The 24613-nt window shown below is 47.8% G+C and overlaps 1 protein-coding gene and 1 long non-coding RNA gene across 2 annotated transcripts in view; both read left to right on the forward strand.

Annotated features, from left to right (window-relative positions):
• The window catches only part of LOC134480775 (uncharacterized), a 55023-nt gene extending 49936 nt beyond the window's left edge, over positions 1 to 5087 (forward strand). Inside the window, exon 2 of the long non-coding RNA XR_010055585.1 lies at positions 1 to 5087. This exon is cut by the window's left edge and continues 42461 nt beyond it. This is a non-coding gene — a long non-coding RNA (uncharacterized LOC134480775).
• Positions 1 to 24613, forward strand: part of Slit3 (slit guidance ligand 3) — a 584776-nt gene that overhangs the window by 162415 nt on the left and 397748 nt on the right.

The following is a 24613-nucleotide window of genomic DNA, read 5'->3' on the forward strand; positions in this document are numbered from 1 at the left end:
ATAGCCTTGACTGCATATACAGCAGCGGTCAAAACAAGCATGGGCCCTGCCTCACGAGGTATAGAGGTGGTGGGCACAGTAGACCTTAAGCAAACTTAGACACACAATTATGCAAAGTACAAGGAATAAGCATGAGCTCTAGTAGAGAGAGGACTGGATGGGTGGGGACACGTCTTACGGGTCACCAGGAAAAGAATTCCTGAGGATTTCAGTCAGGCCCAGTGGAGAGAGTGAGAGGGGTGGAAAGGGATTTGTGAGAGTAGGAGATGGGAGAACGGTGTGCATTAAAGCCTTAGGTCGCTCAAAGACAAAGTGAACATGGAGAAAGCCAGGAGTGTACTGGGGAGGGGTGCTGGGGGGTTGCAGCGACACTGTGGAGCCCACTCCTTCTAGGTGTCTGGACTTTGTCTTGGTTGGTGGTAGCCACTGAGAAGACTTAAAGCAAGTGTCATGGTCAGTGTTCACTGTCAACTTAGCTGTCTAGAATCACCAGAGGAGAGAGTCTCCATGAGGGACGTCTACACTAGGTTGGCATGTCTGAGGGAGGTTCTCTTGATTACATTCATGAATACAGAAAGACACATCTCATTGTGGGCTGTAGCATTTCCTAGGTGAGAGGTCCTGAAATGTCTTAGAATGGAGACGAGGAACTCCTAATGAACATTTTTTTTTTTTTTTTTTTTGCTGCTTCATTGATCGTTGATACCGTGTGACTAAGTGGTTGAAGTTCTCACCCCCTTGGCTTTCCCTGCATGATGGCCTGTCACTTGGAACTGTAAGCCAAATAAACCCTTCCTCCATCAAGGCCTTTGTCACACAAACAGGAGTCAAACTAAGACAGCAGGCATGTGACGTGAGCCAATAGGTTGCTCTAGATTGTGCTGACCTTCAATGAGAGACAAATAGCACACGTTCTCACTTCTGTGGAATCTCCACAAGTTAGTCTCTTGGTATTAGAGGCTGAAAGAGGAGTGGGGGTTATCAATGCTGCTGGAGGGTTTGGTCAGAGGGTACTAAGTTAGATCAGAGCAAAGTGAACACGTGTGATTTTGCGTGGTCCGTAACTGCAGGTAACAATAGCTTATTGTACATTTCAAACAGTCACAAGAAAGAACTGATAGATATTTGTAGAGGTATGTTACCCAGAATTCAACAGTACACAATAAACACTTGGATCGAACATCTCACCAGTGTACTGTAAATACACATAACTTGTATGTGGCCATTTTTAGAAAATAGTAATAAAAGCTCTTTTAAAACTACAATAAAAGAAAGAAACAAATCCGTAAATAAGATAAAATGTGGAACGATCTTTGTTGCTAATGTTAATCTTTAAGGAAAAAAATACCTTTACCAATGTTTAAAATTTTAAATAAAATACCCGTTGGCTTCCGAGACCACATGGAGGAGGAGTAGGCGGGGCTCCGTGTGTCAGGATGCTCATCCTTGGACCAGCTGGTCCTTGTGTTACAGCTTCTAGAGGGAGGCTATCTGCCTGCGTGGTGGCCCAGAGCTCTGCACGTTTAGAACGGCTGCATTATTAATGAAATGTTTGCATCTTAGGAAATGATAAAACAGGCTGCTACATGTAAAAATTAAGTAACTCAATTTGTTTTAACAGCTTGTGCTCCGGTACAGCAATTTGTTTTGGCATATACACAGAACTCCATCAGAACAGTAATTATGCCATGCTAATCATTTTACAGCCTTGTGTACATCTGACATTTAATTACGGGAAAGTATGCGAGGGGAGGTTTCCTTCCTCCCTCTCCCTGCCTGACAGGTAGTTTTGTTTGCTGTACCGTCTTTGCACCTACATTGTCCCCGTGCCAACTTGTCATCTGCGATGGAATCGTGTTTCCATGACAGCTGTGCTCAGCCATGTTGCCTGCAAGTTTCAGGCAATCACCAAAATAAACAGTTGGCACAGATGTTATTCTTAGCCTCCTCATCCCGCAGCCCCCCCTCCCCCGATCTAGTGCCCACGACAAGGATTTTCTTTTATCTTTCTTTCCCTTGGAGAAGGACAGTAATCCCTGCCAAGCCTGAGCATCCTCTGGTTCATCAACGTATCTCTTGGTGGTTTCCCCTGTCACCTCTGCCCTTCTCCATGAAGATGGCTCGCACACCCGCTTGCATGTCTGTCTGTATGGAAGACACAGCTCAGAGGCTATGGGCAATGAACCAGAAGCTGCTAGGTTGTTTCCCAAGGAGGGAGCAAACGTGGACTCACCACTCAAGACTATACCAGCTTAGCCCAAGGCTGAAGCAGCCTTTCACCAGGTACACTGACAAGAACCCCAGAGCTAGAATAAGAGGAGGGAAAACAGGACAGGAAACCCGGGTGCCGCTTACTGGCCACCTGGACTGGTGGTATAACAAGGTTTCTACAAATGGGAAAAGGTTGTGTGGGTCTAGCTGTTGGAAGGAGGTAATTAAAATGAGAAAGGAAGGCTGGAGAGGTGGCTCAATGGTTAGGAGCACTGTCTACTCTTGCAGAGAACCTGGGTTCTGTTCCTAGCATCCACATGGCAACTCACAACCCTATGTGACTCCTGTTTCAGGGGAACTGACACCCTCTTCTGGCATCTGTTGGCACAGCATACACGCATGCAGGTAAAGCAGTCATACATATAAAATAAAAACAAATCTTAAAAAAATAAGAGAGAGAAAGAGAGAGAGAAGAGAGAGAGAGCGAGAGAGAGCGCACATACCCATGCAAGCAGAGTAAGGGATGAGGAAATGGCTTTAGAATGAAAACTACCAGAATTGAGAAGTAAAACTTCAGTGCAAATAAAAAAAGGGGGGGGCTTGTCCCAGGACTCTGGGACATACAGCAGCTGCTCCTGGAAGCATCCACACCACTCCGTTCCAGGTTTAAAAGTACAGAGATTAGCAATGGGGAACCTTCCCAGGGCTAACGCCAGAGGCATTCTTTCTTCTCCGTGTTCATCGTATTCCCTTCTGTGCTTGGTGTTAGCCAAGAAACTTGGTGCACCATGGGGAAATAAAGAAAAGACACTAAAGACCTTCAGCTTGGTACAGAGCGTGCACTCCAAGCAGTCCTGGTTCCCACTCAGGTCAGACCATCTTAGATTCGTATCTTTTCATTTTGGGTTTGGCTGGTCCAGACCTAAGGAAGCTGCAGGCCCTTGGGACAGGAATTTGCAGAAGTCAGCGTTCCCCATGAGAACTAGGCAGACCTCTCTTTGCTCAAGAGACGGTTTTTGATGGCCCAGGGGCCATTGGGAAAAAAAATGTTAACCATTGTGTATTGGTTTTAATGCGCATGAAATATGTCTGAGCTGTGCCTCAAACCCGCGTTTTAATGGCTGTAATAAAGTTTCTTGTGTAAATGCAGGTTTGGCAAGCCTCCTTCTGCCTCTCTTCCCATTATAAATGTGCTCAGAACTCACTCAGGCACCCCCAGGACTCGGACTTGGCTGCCTCTGTTGCTGTTGTCTTCACCACTACTTCTGCTTCCTTCCCCCGGTTATCAACTCCCGACATTCCTTGGGGCCTACTGTGGCAGAGCTTGTACCAAGCAGCCCCAGGAGTGCAGTGGAAGTGTGTTGGAGATTCGAGCCTCTGTGGTGTAGAAAGTCGAGGGGAACCGAGTTATGGGTGATTTGAAGGTGGCTAAGCCTCTGTCAAACAAGGAGTGGCATCGTGAGCAACACAGATGGTGACCTCTGGTTGTACTCTCTCTAAGTGGGGGGGGGGGAAGGATATATTTAAAGTCTTAAAGTTGGTGGACTTTCGGGAATGGGACCTGGAACATAGTTAATGGAATGAAGAAACGAAGGTAGAGATAAAAGGGAATGACTTAAGGCTAAACAGAAAGGGAGCTGCGGCTGCAACTCTGGCAGGCCCCATTTAGAGCTCAGCATTCAGCAGGCCTAAGGTGGCCTGAGAGTTGACATTCCCAAGTTCCCAGATGATTCTGCCGCAAGCCGCCTGCCACTTGGTCTGGGAGACCCCTGCTTGGTCAGCCTCTGTGCTAATGAGCTGCCAACGTGCAATTTACAGCCAGCAGTCTGGTAACAGATTTTCCTAAATTATGCGATTTTAATTTATCCTTCCCTGTGTGTTCTTTAACAGCTAAATAACAGAGTAACAGATAATCAATATGGAGAAAGGGCCAGGAAAGCTGCAGGAGTCAGTCAGTCAGTCAGTCAGTCGGTGGCCCTGTTGTTCCAAAGCCAGAGAAGCTTTGTTCTTGTCCCTGGTTAGATCTCAGAGAGGATGGGCTGGGAGTGTCCACAGATACACCACCCTTCCCTAGGGATGGTAACCACACAAGCTGATCTACAGACCCAGAATCCGAAGCGCTCCAACCACGGACACTTTGAACACCAATGGGCCTCTGTAAGTGGAGAATTCCACCCTATGGAAACTTCTTCCACACACAAAATTATTAAAAAAAAAACGTCGTACAAAATTCCTGTCAGGTTAATTTGATAATAAACATACATGCGTAGGAAATAAAAATGAAGTCCCAGCTTAGACTTAGGCCCTCGTCCCCAAGGTATCTCATTATGTATAAACATATATTCCTAAAGAAACTGAGATCTGAAACGCTCCGGTCATACAACTCAGATGAGGCTGATTAACCTGGTCCAGGGCTTCAGCGAACCTTCCTGGCTCATGATTTCACTATCCACGTAATTTGTTCCGTCAAATGTATACGGCGGTGTTGTCTCTATTTCCTCTTACTTTTGTAGCATCGCACCACATGTATCTCTCTACACTTGCATCTGTCACCGTTATGTCGCTCTCGATCTCTGCGAAGTTCATTTAGCTGATTTTGGCTCTAAAGTATGCTATAATCATATATAAGGAAGCACGCCTCCCCCCTCACATTGAGGTGACCTTCCATAGAACCACCAAGGCTTTGATAGTGTTGGTCACAGCAGTTGGGTACCATTCAGAGCTGCTGCATGCATAGACGAGGAGAGTCATCCATGTAGAAAACATTTGTCTGGTTGGCCCCAGCACTGTTTCGGATGTTTGAATAACTAGGTATTCAGCAAGTATCAGACGATGCTGCCTCTCCTTTCCTCCTTCATGGTACCTATTCATAAGACACGTGTCACGGGGCTCGAGACCCCAAAAGTACAACAATGTCAAGCAACCAGAGCTTCCAGGGACTAAGCCACTACCTAAAGACTATACATGGACTGACCCTGGACTCTGACCTCATAGGTAGCAATGAATATCCTAGTAAGAGCACCAGTGGAAGGGGAAGCCCTGGGTCCTGCTAAGACTGAACCCCCAGTGAACTAGACTATGGGGGGAGGGCGGCAATGGGGGGAGGGTTGGGAGGGGAACACCCATAAGGAAGGGGAGGGGGGAGGGGGATTTTGCCCGGAAACCGGGAAAGGGAATAACACTTGAAATGTATATAAGAAATACTCAAGTTAATAAAAAAAAATATATATATATATAAAAAAAAAAAGACACGTGTCACAATAGGTGGTGGCGTTCACATCTTACAGACCAGGAATTAGAACTCCTGTGATGTCAAGCAACTCAGCTGGGCTCTCAGTGAAGAGAGAGAGAGAGAGAGAGAGAGAGAGAGAGAGAGAGAGAGAGAGAGAGAGAGAGATAGATAGATTAGAAGCCAGCCATCTCATCCAGGCCTAGTTTCCTTTCTATCATTCCACCAGGATTTCCAATGAGCCAAGTAAATTGTTAATATTCATTATCTTCTTAAATCTTCTCTCTAGAGGCCTTGATCTTTTTCAAAACACATATTTTGGCTGGAAATAATTTTAGCACACACGTTTCTGAGTTAACCTGGAGAGTGCCCCAATGTGTATCTCACCGAATTTCCCTATGACTCACATTTGTCTGTGTACGTGTTTGTGTGTGCAAGTGTATGCAGGTGGGGGGACAGGGGACTACATAGTGTCCTTAGGAACATCATCTACCTCCTTTGAGATAGGGTCTCTGGCCAAGTAGTGAGCCTTTGGGAGCTTCCTCTCTTGCCATGTTTTTCCAACATGAGTCACAGCATGCCCCTCTGTGCTTGGCATTTTTGTGTGGGTTTTTGGGGACTGAACTTAAGATTGTAATATTTGCAAGGTACTTTACCAGGTAAGCGGGCTTCCTGCTCCTGTATTTTATATTACCACGGTATGCTTTTACTAAACTAAAACACTGATGCCCGTGTGTGTGTGTGTGTGTGTGTGTGTGTGTGTGTGTGTGTGTGTGTGTGTGTGTGGTATGTATCACTAAACTCAATCAAGAACAAGAACAAGAAGCTCAATCAGTTTTTCCATTAATGGCCTGTCTGTGTGCTCCAGGACCCAGCCCAAGGTACCACATTTTGTCTTCTCTTCCTCTTTGTGTCATCTGGTTAACATTTTCTTAATCTTTCGTATTTCCCATGATTTAATATCATTTTCACCTTATTCCAAATGCTTAATAAGGTATGATCAAAGATAGAATTATACCCACCTACTGGAGGGTTGGGCTTTAGTCCCTGGCCACACATCATCAAGGGCACTTTCTACCTTGTTACCTAGATGCTAAGATAACAGTCAAGGGAATAACATGTGTCTTGTGGCTAAAAGACCAGGTACTCATGAGGTGGTACCCATTCATAAGACACGTGTCACGTAGAACATCGGTTTCAGCTAATAAGCAACTGCAAAAAGAATTGTATTCAACTTAACTACTGATATCCCAGTCCAGTTGCAAGTGTCCTGACCACCTCTCCCCTTCCCTGTGAGTATGCGTACCTTCCAGAAGTCAGTCCCAACGGGGTAGAGAGTTGCTCAGTGGTTAAGAGCACTTGTGGCAAAGGACGCAGGACCAATTCCCAGCACCCACACGGAGGCTCACCACCTCCTCAAGCACCAGCATGTGTTGTGCACAGACATACACGAAGGCAAAACATTCCTACATATAATATAATAAAAAATAAATCTTTAAAAGAAAAAAGTCAGTCCCAAGGCCAGGGAGATGCCCAGTGGTAAAGTAACTTGCCAAGCAAGTCTAATGGCCTGAGTTTGATCCCTAGAGCCCATTACAAGCAGAAGGGGAGAGCTGACTCCAGAGAGTTGTAAATAAGTGCACAGGCATGCGTGTGCGCACACATACACACTATTCCTTTTTTTAAAAAAGTTAGTATGACATCTTATTTAAAAGTTTAGTTCCTTAGCTAGGTGGTAGCAGTGTTTGCCTTGAATTCCAGCACTTAAGAGGCAGAGGCATGAGGACCTTGCCTGGTCTGCAGTGTGAATTTTAGGATAGCCATGGCTACACAGAGAAATCCTGTCTCAGAAAACAAAAAGAGAAAAAAAAAAGTCCTAAGTTCTCATAACCCTAACCCCAAGCACAAACAACTCTCTCCTCATTGGAAGGATGGATATGAACTGCCCTCTCCAGTTCCTGTGGCACGGTCTGCAGCCAGTTTAACTGTTAACATTTGCCAGCCTTCCTGTGCATGTTGCCTGACAACACTGCACGATCAGAGAACACTTTGTAACAATGTCCCAGTTGTCCGTTGATGGAGTTAGTGAGCTACGGGATGCAGATTCCCAAAGAGAACTCATTCTTAGAACACACTGAGTACCCACCTGCTTCCTCACTGTCTGTCACCTCCCTCTTCCTTTATACATTCTGCACTGCAGGAATTTCAGAATATAACACATGCAGGGGGATGTCCCTGACCTGATTCCTGAAGACGGTGACTTTTGGTGGCTTGCCTGTCGCTCTACCACATTCCTCTTCAGAACAAGTGGTCTAACGTCACTTTGCATGGTTTCCTTCCAAACCGTCATGAGCACCATTTCAGGTTTCTTCAAATAACTTTTCAGTAACTCCCCAACAGTGTTCCATCTAAGTACTCTTTGCTTATCTAATTATTCTGTGGCACATTAGGTAAAATTTCAAGGCTGTGAGAATTCTTTCGGAAGTAGTGTTTTCCCCCACACTCATTAGATTATTTCTACAAAACAGTTTCCTAAAGAGGGAGTATTGGGACAAAGATTAGAAAATTTTAGGGTTTTTCATACATTTCAGGGACAAATTCACTCACTCACTCGCTCACTCACTCATGTAAGTCTGATGTCAGCCCCTGCCCAGTACTGAGCACATTCAGAGCCCCATTCTCTTGTCTAGAACTGGACTTAGGAAGACCATGATTGGTGGAAAGGTGTCAGATACCTCTCCCCATTCCTGCAAACTTCCTACACCAGAGGCCTGGTCGCTTGACCTCTTGGTTTTCTTTTTTTTTTTCTTTTCTTTTCTTTTTTTTTTTTTTTTCGGAGCTGGGGACTGAACCCAGGGCTTTGTGCTTGCTAGGCAAGCGCTCTACCACTGAGCTAAATCCCCAACCCCGACCTCTTGGTTTTCTAAAGAAGCTGTTACAATTTTATGAGAAAGATGTCCACTTCACATTGCATTCGGAGCCATTTGAAGCCCAGGAGAACGAAACAAAGCATTTCCCCTGAGCCTGGGCAAATTTTTTTGTCGGGAGGTGGAGGGAATCGTAACTACCCCCATCAAATAACTGACAGGCGCTCAGGTTTCTGAGAATTAAATTAATGTGATCTGAGGGTTTCTGCAGTGGTTTGAAGGCAGCACCTGTGAGTTGTTGCTATGGTTTGACTGTGATTGGTCCAGCAGGGACTTGCTGTGATTAGCCCAGCAGGGCTTGGCTATGACTTGTCCAGCCAGGGCTTAGCTGTGTTTGTCCCAGCAGGGACTTGGCTGTGATTGGCCCAGTAGGGGCTGGACAGACAGACAGACAGACACACACACACACACACACACACACACACTCTCTCTCTCTCTCTCTCTCTCTCTCTCTCTCTCTTTCTCTCTCTCTCTCTCTCTCTCTCTCTCTCTCTCTCTCTCTCTCTCAGCATGAACTTGACTGTGATTGGTCAAGTGGGCCTTGACTGTGATTGGTCCAGCAGGGACTTGACTGTGATTGGCTCAGCAGGGATTTATATACTGGAAACTTAGCTCCCACTCTGATGACACTTGAAAGGTGAGGCCTCATGAGGTGTTTTTTAGGCCACTGCAGGTATGCCTTCAAAAAAGATTATCTCAGTTTCTTCGAGATGCCAGTGTTTCTGGAAACTCCCAGGAGTTTTTCTCTGGCTTCTGTCTTTCTGTGTGATTTCTCATACACCTTTCCTCTTTGACACTGTTGCCATATCATCCAAGGGAAGTGTCATCAGAGTCTGAACTAAAGAAATTGATTCCTTTGCTTAGTCTCCCAAGCTATGGGCTTTTCTTTATACAGTCACCAACCTCCACATTAGGAAGTATAGCCTTTGTTTTTATGACTGCATCTTTCCAACCTTCTGCTCAGTTTTCTGCCCCCCACCCCCGAGTCTGATGGTGCTTCTTTTCGTTTTCATAATGGTAAGTGGGTGTGAAAGGCACCATCTTGAAATGGATTCCTGACAGGAGGAACAAACTACCTGCTTCTTAACACTGTTAACTGAGGTCAGAATTAGACTGAGTTCCTGCAAACGAAGCTGCAGTGTGTTATCCGGGGAATATTCTCTAGGTATCTAAATCGCTTGCATCCCTGAAGTGAATGTAGGCCTTTTATTGTGATGTGTGGCTCGTGGAGACCTGATGAGTCCCTGTGGGCTGCAGTCAAGAATGACTAATGGGTCATGGACTCATTTGCTTAAATCATAGAGAATAGTCGGGGCCACCAAGGGCAAGTGTGAGATGTGCCCATCTGTGGCCAAGCCTCTTGCAAATTATGGTAGCTCCTGTCATCAGAGGCTATGAGTCACCTGGTCTGCATCAACAGCACTATTAGAAAGACCCACAGACAGTCTGGCAGGCTCACACATCTCCCACTTGACCACTCATGCCCCACACCACCAGTGGCCGATAGTGTTGTGTCAAGGGAGCAGAGTCTGTGTCTGGGAGTGAGGCTGATGATGGAGTGCTGTGAAAGGCACTGTCTGTGTCAGCCATGATGTCACTGCAGGGGTCACCCGCCCACGTCGTGCCTTGAATGATGTCACTGCTAAAGTCACTTGGCTCTGAGTCAGAGGTGCTTCTGTCAATGCTGCTTTAATTCATTAGTAGATTGAGAGGAAGGGCTTCAGGGGATTACAGAGTAATTTCCCCTCTACAGTACTATGCTGTAAATGGTGAGGTGGAATTCTCACATACTGCCCTCTGCCTTCTTTGTGTATCTGCTTTTGCTTTTGAAGTTTTTCAGTACACTCGTTGTCCTAGAGCATCGGTAGAAGGTGCAAAATATACGATTCTCCAAGTAAAAATTTGTCTTGCATAGGAAGATGTCCCCCGAGGACCCTTGCGTTCTAACAGTGGCTACCAGCATGCTGGGAGCTCTTCCTGGATGACGGTGTGTTTCTTGCTGTGATCCCTTGAGTCCTTCTCTCTGAAGATCCCAGTGCAACTCCCAAACTGTGCTGGCAGAGGAAGCTTTCCAAAATGAAGTCCTCGTGGACTGCGACCTCTGGATACCAGTTGTGGATCTCTTACCCCAGACAAGGAGTGTATTTCATCGCTTACCAGCTGGCTTCATCTCTACCTGAGGCAAGATAGAGAATTTTGCTCGAGAAATACGAGCTCCTGTCCCTAGACCTCTCCCCTCCCCAGCTGATAGACAGGCATGGAAGGAATGCATTTGTTGGCAGGAATTAGACAGTGCCGGGGCACAAATGGAGTCACATTCTTATCCCCATGCGCTCTCTCTCTCTCTCTCTCTCTCTCTCTCTCTCTCTCTCTCTCTCTTTGCTTTCTGTGGTATGTGGGGTGTGCTCTGCAGGGAGATCAGTGCAGGGCAGCCTGTCAGAGCTTTGGCCAGCTGCCTTAACAATGGAGCCCAGCAGAAGGATGTGGTGAAAGCAGGGTAGGCAAAGGATGGGACCAGGAGCTAGGCCCTTGGATGAGTTCTTCAAAAAGAATGTTTGTGCCTCAGCTCCTACTATTTAGAGGGTTTAGGGGGTCCTTCTGTTTCGACCAGAAGGCTTTCACGGCAAGCACACGACTAAGGCAGAACTTACAAAATGCAGCTAGTTAAAACTCAACTCATGGGATTCTGTGTCCTGTGATCCAGGAGTATTCTAGGCCAGAGTTTCTCGGGTGGCCCATGAGAACTGGCATTGTTAAGTGTATCAAGAAAAGTAAAAGAGGTCCCCTTGGAAGACCGTATAAAAATGGAGGCTGGGGTTCTCACCGAGGATCTTAACATTGATCTCGGCAAAATACGAGGCCGAGACTCAGCTAGAGGAAAGCTGTGAGGAGGGTGCTGGGATGTGGGCGTGGCAGGTAGGTCATCCCAATTCTAGCAGCTAGAACAGGACGACTCTCCTTGAGGTATGCTGAGAAGGGTCAATGGCCATGAGCACGAGGTGGAGTCCTGGATTGAGTGTTGTACCGGGTTCTTCTGCAGATGTAACACGTCACCAGTGGGTCAGAGTAACTCAAGCAGTGTCTTAGAATTCTGCAGTTGAGAATCTGAAATGGATTGCTGGAGTCAGCCTACTGGCAGGTCCACGCTTCTAAAGAACAAGAGAGAATCTGCGTCCTCACCCTCTTCTGATCTAGGGACCACCTAGAGTCCTTGGCTTATGATCTCCTCCACCTTCAAACAGCATCTTCACGGTCGCTCTCTGCTCTCCTCTTGGACCACAGGTGAATGTCTGCTGAGTGGCCCTGGGTAGAAATCACCTCACAGTGATAGCGATCGATCTCTAAAGCCGGGTCCCCTGGAGCTACTCTGAGGAAGATGGAGGGAGCCTAGCAAATCAGGTCTCTCTTTCTTCTCCAGATTGATGCTATCCGCTTCGAGCTGAGCCCTCTCACTCATAGGGAGGCCAACCGTGTATGCTTTTTGAAAGATCAAATTAAGTCTAATTTTACACGGGCAGAAAGATACCTCTGTCTTTACAGTCCCTTAAGGAGATAACGTCCTTGCTTCTGCTCTGGTTCTTCTGGACACGGAAGAAGCATTTAAAACAGGCTGGGTTTGAAAGCTGAGAAACCTGGCTCCAAGCACTTTCTGATGAAAGGGTTTTTATTGGCCTCCTGTCAGCGCCCCCCCCTCCCCTGACTGTTCGTTAAATAATATGACAAATGATCGTTGTGATACAGTCGTCTTTAGTGTGGTTTCATGAGTTGACATAATTAAGAGCCATTTCTACTTGGCAGCGCTTCGGGAAAACCATCCAAGTCAGATGCACAAGGAAATGAATTACCTCACAGCTCAGGTGAGCTCTTGCTCTGGAGAAAGATGTTAAGTTGGAAGGGAAGATGGGCGATCACAGACTGAGAGCACAGCTGGGCTGGTGGCTCAGCCCCAGACAGGCTTCCTCGTCCCTTTCCTCCTGACTCCACATAGTTGACGAACGTACACCTGAAATCAGATATGGACCAGCTCCACACTGGGGCTGCCCACCTGCTGGACAAAAGACAGTGATGTCAAGGAAAAATGGCTGTCTTTCTCAGTTCCCCCCTGTTCTCATGAAATAAACATCACCTGGCAGTTCCCTCTGGAGTGATTAGGCCTTATTTCATTGCGTTTGGTCCTTCCTGCTGGGTTAATCATTGTTCTGAACAATGACTGCATTAATCAGCATGCTAACAGTCTCCAGTCATTAACAACATAATAGGTTCAGTGCCTAGAGAGGCCCCTTTATCAAACCACCATGAAGTTTAGAACTCAATCTATGGCCAGTGCTGTTTCCTAGGAGAGCCACGAGGGCCCAAGCTACTGAAAGTTTCCTTTGGGCAATTTAGTATTGGATGGGTTCCAGGGGTCATCTTCAAGGCCAGGCCTAAGAACTCTGTTTGGGTGGAATTTCAAGACTTTGGCTCGGGGTCAGTAGAGACTTTGACTTCTGTACATTTCGGCTTTGATGCCTTTCAAAGCTGCAGAGACAGTCTGTGCGTATCATGGTTTAGAACACAGGCTTTGGGGCCAGCACACCAGACAAGCCATTTGTAAGACTTGGGGATGAATCGAAGGCTTGGGGGTCAGTGTAGTTGACTGTATCGAATTAATTTTCCAAAGTCAATTACTTGGTGGGATGGCGATGAAGCTCAGTTGGCAGCGTTCTTCTCCAGCTGCACGAAGCCCTGGGTTGGAGCCACAGCCAGGCATGAAGCTGGGTGAGGTGGCACATGCCTGTCCTGTCAGCCCCTGGGAGGTGAAGGCAGGAGGATCAGAAAACTCCCAAGTCAACCTCAGCTGCATAGACAACCCTAGGCTAAGTTCAGACTACAGCAGACCCTGACTTTTTGTTTGTTTCTCAGTTTAAAAAAATGAGAATTAAAAGTTTTAAGGTAAGTATTATCTTAAGAGGAGAGGACATTTTGTTTCAGAGGGTCTTGGTTGGTTGGTTTTGTTTGCTTTTTTTTCTTTTATAAATCCTGAGGTTCTGTCCTACCTTCTGAGGTTTTAGCAGAAGTGGGATAACCCAAGGGGGGGGTAACTAAAAATGCAACTGTAGTTTAAAGGTGGCCAGTGTGCTTCCCGCTCTAAGCGAATCACTCTTGGAGTGACGGATATACAGATGACAGGTTCCTGCAAATTCTGGTGACAAACTAACCTTTTATCAGCTGCTCCTTTCATCCCAAGTGAAGTTCTGAAATCCCCCAGACATGTAGGTTGACCCAAATGCCTGATGCCCCTCTTCATCCCAGCCTAGTTCTCCTCCTGTGTCACAGTTGGTCATGCCGTGGGTCTGCCTAAGAGTTAAAGGTCAGAATTAAGCCATCAAAAAGTCACGGAACCCTCCCAAGATGGAAAGGACACCTTCAGGGTGCTAGAGACACGGTGCAGAGGTTAGGAGCCCTGCTGCTCTTGCAGAAGACAGCGGCTGCATTGCCCACACCTACAAGGCAGTGCGTCTGTAGCTCCAGTCCCAGCAGATGCAATACTCTCTTCTGACCCTCACCTCAGTGGGCGCTGGAAACATGTGTGATAGACAAACATGCATGCAGGCAAAACTGTCAGTCACACACACAAAATAGTAAAATAAATAAATCTGTAAGGAAAATGGTTATCGGAAGGGCACCACCAGCCACTGTGATAAGGAAGCCCAACCCAAGGGAGCCCAACACAATGTAAAACGCTCCTACCTGGCACACGCCCGTCTCCTCTGTTAGGTACGTTTACTCAATACCAGGGATGTAAAGACCGCTGTCACACACCTTGGCCATTGAGAATGTCCATGTGGAAAGGCCAAGAACTTCTTTGTCCCTGGACCCAGCAGAGTGGCAGCCACTAGGTTCTGTCAGTCTGGCCTCCGTGCGACAGCTCATGCGTGGGAATCCCTGGGCATGTGGAAGGGCACAGGGCAGGGCCCAGAGTTTCTATTCAGTCTGTTCCGTCTTCTGCCCTCGAGGGCGGTAGTCAGAGCCCATCCTGCACGGGGGCACCAGGGTGTTCTCAGGAGATCTCAATCCTCTTTGTGTGGTGAGGCAGAAAATGTATTGGGCGCTCCCATGGAATAGAGGACCCTGGTGGCAGTTTCGGTGGCAATTGGAAGCAAACGGAATTCCGTTTAACACCTTCCCTCAGTCCCTAGAAATCGCCACCTCTCCTCCCCGCATCAGGTTTGAGGTGAAGTTGGGGCTGGCAGCAGCTAGCATGACCATTGTGTCCAAATTCTACTTCTGCCCTGAATTTGCTTTTCCTGGCAGACCTGAGCCAATTCCCAATGAAATATATCCACCGGCTTTCAAAATTATAGACAAAATCCGGTTGGCAAGAGGAATGGTTGGGGGAGGGGGAAGACTGGGGAGAAAGGACTACAGTAAGTATTGCAGAAGGTCCAGCGCTGTGGATCTGCCTGGAGGAAGTCATTCCTTGTGGTCTCTGCTCACTCACTTCCAGTTTGGCTCTCCCAGCTCCCCGAGGCTGGGCACAGAGCCTCACTTTTTATAGACTGTAAGTCCATTGTCAAGTGCTGTATCCTAGTGGTTTGTAAAGTCCTGTTTTCTTGCTTTGTATGGGTGTGCTAGGCTGGCGGACACGCACAGCATGGTTGGTACCTTCCCTGTATGATTAATTAGAAAGTATGGCTGCCCAGCCCCTCATAGATGTTGTAACTGTAGACCAGGACAGCATCTGATTTGCTGTGTGTCCCTGGACAAGCACGTTCCTTGGGCAATTAGCTCCATCCTACTGAAGATGGAGCCTCTTCTTGAGGGTTACGCAAATCTGGAAGTCTCTCTGGACTTTGAGGCTGGCCCTGGGGAAACCTCAGCAAATAAGCTGTCCCTGGTGTTTTAGTGGATCTTCCATAAACTGGACTGGGTTTGCTGTGGTCGCCCGAGGACAGGAGGCAGTGCCAGCCTCGGGACTTTCCCAGCTCTGGTTCTAGGCAGATGAAGCTTTTCTCGGAAGCCAGCCTCAAAGGGCCTGGTTCTCCCTCAGACCTCCGACCTCGGCTGAGGGGAAGACATAGTGGCAGAAGGAAGCAAGCATAGTTATCAGAAAGCCCATGCGCTTGGACCGTCTTCAGAACGGCAGCCATCGCAATGCCACTTTCTCCTCAGTCACCAGGTTCTGCCAGCTTGGCTTTTGTGATGTTCAGTCAGCACCAGCGACAGCGTGTTTGGGGTTCCAGTCTTTCCTCTCAACCATTCTGATCACTACATGGTTCATCCTAGAGCTGTAGGTCGAGACCCTTTTGGGGTCCGATGACCCTTTCAACAGGAGTTGCCTAAAACCATCAGAAAATAAAGACATTGTAGGTTACAAGTTGTTATTATACTCGCAAAATTATGTTTATGAAGTAGCAACGAAAATAGTTTGATAGATGGGGGTCACCATAACATGAGGAACTGTGCCTCAGCATTAGGGAGGTTGGGAGACACTGTCCTAGAGCTTTATCTTGGCACCTTGGCCTCACATACTCACTAGTTCCTTATTCCCTTCGTTTTGAGCCATTCAGGTCCCTACACACTGAGGTTTTCACACTTGTTTATTGGGTCCCACCCAACCCTTTGGTGAGAAGGAGAGCAGAGAGCTCTTGGACCCTCAGTCGCTTTCTGTCTCCCATCTTTGCTCTGTGATAATGAAACCGATTAAGTCCTTTTCACTCAGTCCTTGCCAGCTCTAAGCGTAGACATGGGCTAGCCGGTGGTGCGCTCCAGTACTCATGTGTGGAAACTTTTCTTCATCTCTGTCTGTCTCTGTGTTTGTCTCTCCTTCCCTCTTCCCCTCCCTCCTTCTCTTCCTCCAACCCTCTCTCCCTTTTCTCCCTACCCCTCTTTCTTTCTCCCTGTCTCTCTCCCCATCTCTCTTTCCTTCTCTATCTGTCTCTCTAATCTTCCAACACTGTAGTATCTAACTTATTCACGTGATCTATGGAACATGAACCCTAAAAACAGGCATCCTCTCTGCCCCGCAGAGGGCCATGTGCTGATGTTCAGATAGACCTTGTCCCAAGGAGAAGCTGCCTTGCATGGTGATCTGTGACACTGGCTCAGGCAGGGTCCCACCACATTGTCCAGCCATAGGCAGGTTCTGTCTTCGCCAGCTCATGTTCCTCATTGACAGCGTGGGCTGAGATGAGTCTCATTCCACAGAAACCATTTCGAGAGTCAGACATTCTTGGCTAGGAGCTTGGCACCGTGCTCAGTCAGTGTGGTATCTTTATCATTGAATAGATGGTGTCTTGATGACTTGGCATTCTGGGCGTGAGATCCAGGCCTCTTCTAAGGACTGCGTATCTGGCTTGGTCTCTTCATTCTTGGCTTTTGTACATTCTTCAGCCTTTTTGTTCTCCTGTGGAAACTGGAGAGAGTGGGAAGATCCAGTTCCCTGGGTGGTTGTAGGAATTATGTGTGTTGGTGGATATGGAATGCCTACATATCAGGGAGAGTGGGTTACGTAAATAAAAGTGTACAGAGGCAGCTGGGGACTCCGGAAACAGCTGTGAGTGAAGGGTCAGGATTATAACCCACAGCACAGCCTCACTTTAATTCATGCTCTTAGTTTCCCCAGTCTTTACATCGGGTCGAGGTGAGAAAGACACCAGTTCCACCCCACTTCACCATTCTGCCCCACTCAGTGCAGACCAGAGTTGGGAAAGTTCTAGAATGTCAGAGGATGCCTCATCTTCCTTGTGTCCATAATGGGACCTTTCAGGTGGCCAAAGTGAATTGAATCACCTGTTTGTCCCCATACAAGTGCCCCGTGGAACCTTCTCCTTGAACCCCAACCCCAAACACACACAAACACTTGGCTGGAGACTGCAGTTCAGAACTGTTAGCCTTTTCCTCCTCCACCCTCCCCTCCATTTCATCAGCTTCATCCTGGGGTGGATAATGTTTCTCTGACTGCCTAATTGGGAGAATTTAGCTGGAAAATTGCCACGGTGTTCTTTTAAAGGATGCCAGGCGCCGGAGGCCTTCGACTGTAATGTCAGTGGGTAATCCTGGCTTTGCTGCCGTGGAGCCAGGAGAAGCACCATCCCCTGTCTCCTCCTCAGGTGCTTTGAGAAGATCTTGGCTCTGAAGAGACACCAAAGCGGCATCAGGGTGGCCAAGGAGGAGACATCTAATCCATTCCGTCTCCTCTAGCTTTTGTCCCTCTCCCTAGGCTGTATCACTGGGTATACACTGCAGTGATGGGGAGACAACCCAGGACATCTCTGTGGTGTAGCCATTAACCGCACACACTCCAGCAACATGAGTTTAGGCTGAGGCCGGGGTACTTAGGGACAGATTTCATTGCCAAGGCTCATCCATCAGTATAAGGGAGTATATTGTTTAGAAGCGTCAGTTTTCAGGGCAGACTTCAAGCTTAGGTTCAAGTGTAGCCTCTGCTTCTTCTTGGGCAACTTAGCCACTCTCCTGGCTTCATCATCTGAAGACAATAGGGAAACACTGCCACCAACCTCTGGACCACATGTAGGCTAATGAGCGAGCTGCTGCTGTTAGCTTGAGTCCGCCAGGATCTCTCCATACAGTGCCCACCCACTTGGAGAAGAGCATACAGACTTGGGTGGGGCCAGTTTGTCTGCTTGAGCCTGACAGGGCTGCACCCTGGTCCTATCGCATTTACGTATATTCTAGAATGGCATTACTTGGTTAAGGCAAGGAAGGGTATTTTAGCTGGGGCTAAACTTCATGTTGGAGGAAGAGGGATCACTCCTCAGCCTGCAACACCGTGAAGTCTTCCTAATGACTGTAGTCAATGCATATGGAAACCTCGCCAGGCTTCAGACACTGACGATTGTGTTCACTCAGTTATTACTCAACACGACCATTGAGACAGGTATGTATTATGGATGGGGGAGGGGGGTCACATGGAATACTCAAAAGGAGAGCCAAAGAGAGTCCAACAGCATTTGTATTGCCATGTGTACAACAAGCCAACTCAGGGATTAATGGACAACCAAAACGTGCAGAGAGATATAATACAATATCCTTCATCCTTAACATGGAAGGAAATTCTGACGAATGTGGCAATATACGCCACTCACAAAAGCACCAATTCTTTATGATTCTTGTTGTGTGAGTTACCTAGCAGAAAAACTTCACAAGGCCAGAATGTGGAATAGAACAGCAATGGACAGAGGTCGGGGTGGGGACAGGGAATGAGGAATTAGTGTTTAGAGGTCACACAGTTTCAATTTTGCCAGATGAAACAGGTCCTAGAGACCTGTTAATGGTGATACTGTGGATATAGTTAAGGCCACCGAGTTGAATGTTTAAGGATAGTTCAGATGGTAAAATTTTATATCCTAAGTCGTCATAAACAATATTTAAAGAAGGGAATATATACAAAGACCCAAATGGGTTCTAGGTGTAGGTGTGCAAATGGGATGGTTGAGCCCTGATGGAGGAGAAATCACACGGAAATTTCACCCACCACCAAATGAACAGAGAGCTCATTTAGTACACACACACACACACACACACACACACACACACACCCCACATATATATATATATTATGCATATATATTATATACTGTATATACATACACATATATACATATACTTCATATAATATGTGTAGACTATAATATATTATATAGTGAATTTAGTGATTGTAGCCCAACCCCAGCCCAGCAGGGAAGAGAACATGAATGTTACCTACTTTCTTCCCATCTGTGACTCGCAGTGGTTTGAACAGCTGGAAGCCAGAGGTCACAGGGAGCCAGATGTCATAGGAAGCTGGCATTGTAGTCTGTATAAGTCAACCTCTTTAGGGATCTAGGAAGGCCATAGTCTGAAGGGTGGACTTAGATGACGTCATCCCCAACTTATGGATTGGGAAACTAGGGGAAGCAGGATACAGCAATACGCCTGGGGTCACAGTCATCCAGTCGGTCTAGAGTGGTGCTTCTCCACTATCCTAACGCTGTGACCCTTTAATGCTGTTCCTCATGTGGTGGTGAACCCCCCCAACCATAAAATTACTTTGTTGCTACTTCATACCTGCAATTTATGTCATAAATACATTGACATGTTACTGTTATAAATCATAATGTAAATTTCTGATGTGTGATCAGTGTGAAAGAACCATTTGACCCCCAAGGGAGTCTTGCCCCACAGGTTAAGAACAACTTGTCTAGAGGGAAGAGGGAGACACAGAAATGTAACAAAGATCCAAGCTGTGTGCCCACTGGGTGTTCTCTTCTGTGGTGACAGAGAACCTCGCTAAATAACTTGCCCAAGGTCATGTGACTGACAGACAGAAGACCCAGGATTGCAGACTCTGGCCCTTGAGATCTTTCCAACACTGTGTGACCTTCAGGCTGAAAGTCCCTCCCTGTCACCACCGCTATCACCAGCATCAGGAGGTGGGCACTGAGGAAGTGTTTTGTGCTGTGTGTTTGGACAAAGGGAGCCACTATGCACAGACCCAGAGTGTCTGTCCGCCCCCCTAAGCTTTCAGCCTGGAGCACAGAGACATAGAAAAATGCTGGACCCCCACTTCCCAGTAGTCACGACAAATGCTGGCACTGAAAAAGACATCTGAAATCTTCTACCGACGCTCCCAGTGCCTGGATCAGAAGAGCCTGTGTAGCACTCATACACAGCATCCACTCGGCCCTGGCGTTAAGAACTCAGAGCTAGAAAGAAGCAGCTGTTTCTCCTGGGATCCCAAACACCATCTCAATTCCCAGTATGCACTTTTGCTTCCTACATCCAGGCTCCAAAACCTGTGGTCCTCGGGCAAACCCAGCCTGCTGCTGCTCACGTAACTAGCGTTTCAACGCCATGCAGTCGCCCGTTTTTATTGTTCTTGCCTGGCTCTCACAAAGGGCCATAAACTCTGTGGCATTTAAAAAAAACAAAAACAAAAGCAGAAACTAGAAATACATTGCCTCATAGTTTTGGACTAAGGAATTGCAAAAGCAAGATCTGGGCAGGGGTGAGTTCTGAGAGTGCTAAGAGTAGGTGTTGCAGGCATCTCCTCTGAACCTTGCAGTCTTTGCAGCCTTCCCGTTCTCTGCCACACGCTCACAACGAGCACGCACGCGCTCGCGCGCGCGCGCACACACACACACACACACACACACACACGCATGCACACGCGCACACACCCCACTCCCACCCTTGGTCCCTTACTGATGCTGTGGTGGGAACTGACTCCTGCCTAACTTTAACTTCCGTTGTAAACAACCCTCCTTTCAAGAAACTTCTAGCCTCTTGCAGGCACTGACCCACAGCCACATCTGCCACTTGGACTGGGGCATTTTGCCGTCACATTAAACTCTTCACGAGGATGGGAACGGGGGCTGCCCCCATTTGCCGGTAGCCTGTTCACAGTGCTTTACAATCTGAAAGCTTTCCAGAATTATCTGCCCGTAGTGTAAAGCAGAGGGCATGGAGGGTAGAAAGACAGTGGAGGCCCTGTGCTTAGAGAGTGCTGGTGGGTCTGAGTGGGATCCTTGTGCAAGTGGAAAAGGTTCCCCCTGGTATCCTCTGTGCTACCACAGAGCAGGCTGTGTGTAGGCGGTGGGGATGGGATGGGGTGGGGGTTGTTGGATCACCTAAGGTGGGAGCAGAAGGAGACAGCTAGAGTCTTGGAGGTGGAGGTACCTAAACTTAGCGTCATGAGTATGCCTTTGCCCTGCCCTTCCCTTCCACGCAGAGGGAGCAGGCATTGGAGACCCAGAGGCTACATCCATTTACTCCATAACAAAGCACAACTAATTTCAAAGCTTTCCATTACACATATACTACCTTACAGTTTGTGTGGGGCAGGAACTAGACACAGCTGACCAGGCTTCTCAGCTCAGTATTGGATGGACCACATTTTCATCTAGAGGCTTGACCGAGGCAGCATCTCCTTCCACGAAAGGAGATCTGTCGAAATACATAATTGTACGTGTTTCTGTGGCTATGTGACTGAAGGACCTGCGTTCTGCTGCTTCTTGTCTAGGGGCCACTTCCATATCCTGGCCGTCACTCAACATTCCTAGCTAAGTGGCTTCGTCAGTATACCTTGCTGTATCTAGGAGTAGCAAGGAGACTCCCCAGTCCTTGAACACAGTCTGAAGCAAACAAATGAAATCGTGGGGTTTCTTGTTTGCCGTGTAACGGAATCGTAGAAATGACAAACTCTTACTACCTTTTTACCTACTCGGGGAAAAGATATTTGGTCACCTTGCCATGTTATTGTAGGTCTTTGACTCATTCAAGGGGAAGGAAATCATAGAGACAGATGCCAGTGGGCACAGAAGTGTGATGGTCACCTACCATAGACGTGGATGCTAACCTGAGAATGCTAACCACTCCTTTTGCCACACAGTCTCTCTGTACAAGAGACTGTTGCTGATACTGGACGCATAGGGAAGAATAAATCAGATGAAGCAAATACCCTGCTGGAAAGTCTCCACTCCCATTGCGGGGTAGCCTGGGAACATCTGAGAACGTGACAAGTAGAGGGTCTTCCACCACAAGATCCCACTCCCTCCCACGTAGCTACTAGGAGGGCTCTGTGGCTAAGCCATTGTTCTGGTGCCTTGCTTTGGTTTCACTACAGTTTGTCTGCCCAAACTCATGCAGAATTTCGACTTTCTTTTTTTTTATTTATTTATTTTATGTATGTGAGTACACTGTCGCTATCTTCAGATGCACCAGAAGAGGGCATCAGATCCCATTACAGATGGCTGTGAGCCACCATGTGGTTGCTGGGTATTGAACTCAGGACCTCTGGAAGAGCACTCAGTGCTCTTAACCGCTGAGCCATCTCTCCAGCCCAAATTTCGACTTTCAAAGTCAATGTTGTGAAGAAGGGGAGAAGCCGGCCTGCCCGCAGTGTTTAGAATAGGGTCTTTAGGGAGTTCTAGGTTTAGACGAGGCGGTCAGTATGGAGCCCTGGTGGTGGAGTCATAGTGGCGTTATAAGGACAGGCATGTAAATGTAGACACCTACCTCTGTGCCATGCGATATTTACGCTTCTACTACAGGAGGACTGCCACCAAGAAGGCAACTACAAAACGAGGCCTCTGGACCTCCAGTCACTGGAACTGTAAGCCTGGATGTGCCCCCCCCCTCACCTCTCACTTATAAAGTTAGTCTGCCTCGGGTATTTTGTTACAGGAAGAGAAAATGGACGGACGGATACTCCATGTCTCAGAGACCTTGAGGCTATAGATGTACAGTTGGAGATGCCAGCGCTTTTCAGTCTTACGATGAACGAGCTGACCCATCTTGTCTTTTGCCCCTCTTTTCCATATGTCACAGCCCCCATGGCCTTAAGGAATGACTTGGAAAAATCCCTCTGGACCCCATACCAGCAGCAATAGGCTTCCTGTTGTTGGCCCTCGGAGCACGCCCTGTGTGAATCCACCAGGGCTTTTTTGTCAAATGTTATGGTTCCCACATCCTGATGCCATAGCAGAGACTTGAGCACAGGCTGCCCGGACCTGAAAGCTCCTGTCTTCCACCGTAGCCTTCCATCTAAGAGTATAAGTGTCTTGCCCTCTGCCTAGAGGACTTGTCTCATTTATTCCACAAAGGTCCGCTGGGGGGTGGGGGTGGGGGTGTTGAGTTGAGTGGGGTGTGGCAGTGCACGAACCCAGAACTGCCTTTGAGCTGCCCAGTGAGGACTGGGAAGGCTCTCCAAAGCAGGAATACATGAGCTGAGAGGAGGAGGAAAAGGAAGCCAGCTAAGACCACACTGGGAGGTAGTTGGCACAGGAATCCAGGCAGAGGACACGGTGTAAGCCAAGGCCTGAAGTTGGAGAGTTGGGAGGAATTAAAATCTCATTGGCGGGAGAGATGGGAGCCAGGTGGTTATTCCCCCCACCCCCCCACCCCTACTCCCAACCCCCCCCCCCCACCGCAGCATCTCTAGCCAGACCCAAACAGAGAAGATGGCTCTAATCCCATTGTATTCCCAGGCTCCTGTGATCCAAGATGTAGCTGGAGGCCTGACTCTGTCATTCTGTGGAATCCAACAGTGGCCTCCTTCCTGGGGCTGCCACCCCGTGGGAGAGGTTATCACCAGACAGAAATCTAAGCGGTACCGGCCCCATACGTAAGGCCCACAGCTCTAGGGTTTCAGAAACGTCAAGCCCATGTCTCCATCTACTTGTAATGAAAGACCCAGGTTATAACTCTAAGTAAGAGGAAAATGTGCCCAGCTACGGCTCTTAAGAATTTCAGTAGAGCAGAGAAGTGCAGTTAGGTCGGAAAATGTGGGAGGGGAGCTGAATTTTCTGCTCTGTCCTCTTCCAACACTCCTAGGTTCTAGAGTGCAGTTCTCCCTTAGAAGATAGGGGAATAGGCTATAAGGACTGTCCTCCTCCGGGAGAGATCAGAATGCATGCACTCTCCAGCCTTTTGTACAAAATGGCACACCATTTGCATTTAATTCTGCACATCCTCATATACCCTAAATCATCTCTAGGCTGTGTGTCAAACATTTATATAACTAGTCACCGTATACTGCACGGCTAAGGGAAATCATGACCAAAAGAAAAGGCCTGGGCCTTTGAGTGGGGGATGCAATTGTTTTCTGAATGCTTTTCAGTTCAAGGTTAGTTGACTCTGGATGCAGAGCCCGTGGATATACAGGGCGGGCTGTGCAAGCTTGAACTGGGAGGGAAATGAACCGCATGGTTGATCTGTGAAGAAGAGAAAGGAGACAGACAGGTTCACTCATCTCTCCTGCCAGCCGTGAGGGGCAGGGTCCAGCCATATGGGCAGCCAAGAGGAGGCAGGGACTATGGCGCTTGCTCAGCACTAATTAGGAGCAAACCAGGGTCTGGCTGGAGTGGCTGCAAGGACACCCAGCAGGGACCATTTCCTGCACAGGGCAGGCAGCCCTGGATTAGGGGTGACAGGTGCTGCCTCCTCTGATACTTTTGGCAACATCCTACCCACTCCTATGGCTTGTCCCTAGATGCAGGTGACCTTGGGAATGTTCAGGGAAGTGGAGCTTGGCTGAAGAGTCTAGAGAAACCCATCTTCCCAGCATTCTATGGAGAGAGCAGGAGCTGAAGGACTTCAGCTCATGGACGGGTGGATGGCGTCTCAGTGCGTCTCTTCAGAAGAGGCCTGGAAAACAAGCCTGTAAACCATCGCTGTTTACCATGAGGCCTGGAACATGGTGTGCCTTAGCACACTGTGAGGTGGCAGGGAGGGGTTTCCGGGGTGTGGACTGGTAGCATTAGGA

Source organism: Rattus norvegicus, chromosome 10, assembly GCF_036323735.1.
Source record: "Rattus norvegicus strain BN/NHsdMcwi chromosome 10, GRCr8, whole genome shotgun sequence".
In the NCBI taxonomy this organism is placed as follows: domain Eukaryota; kingdom Metazoa; phylum Chordata; class Mammalia; order Rodentia; family Muridae; genus Rattus; species Rattus norvegicus.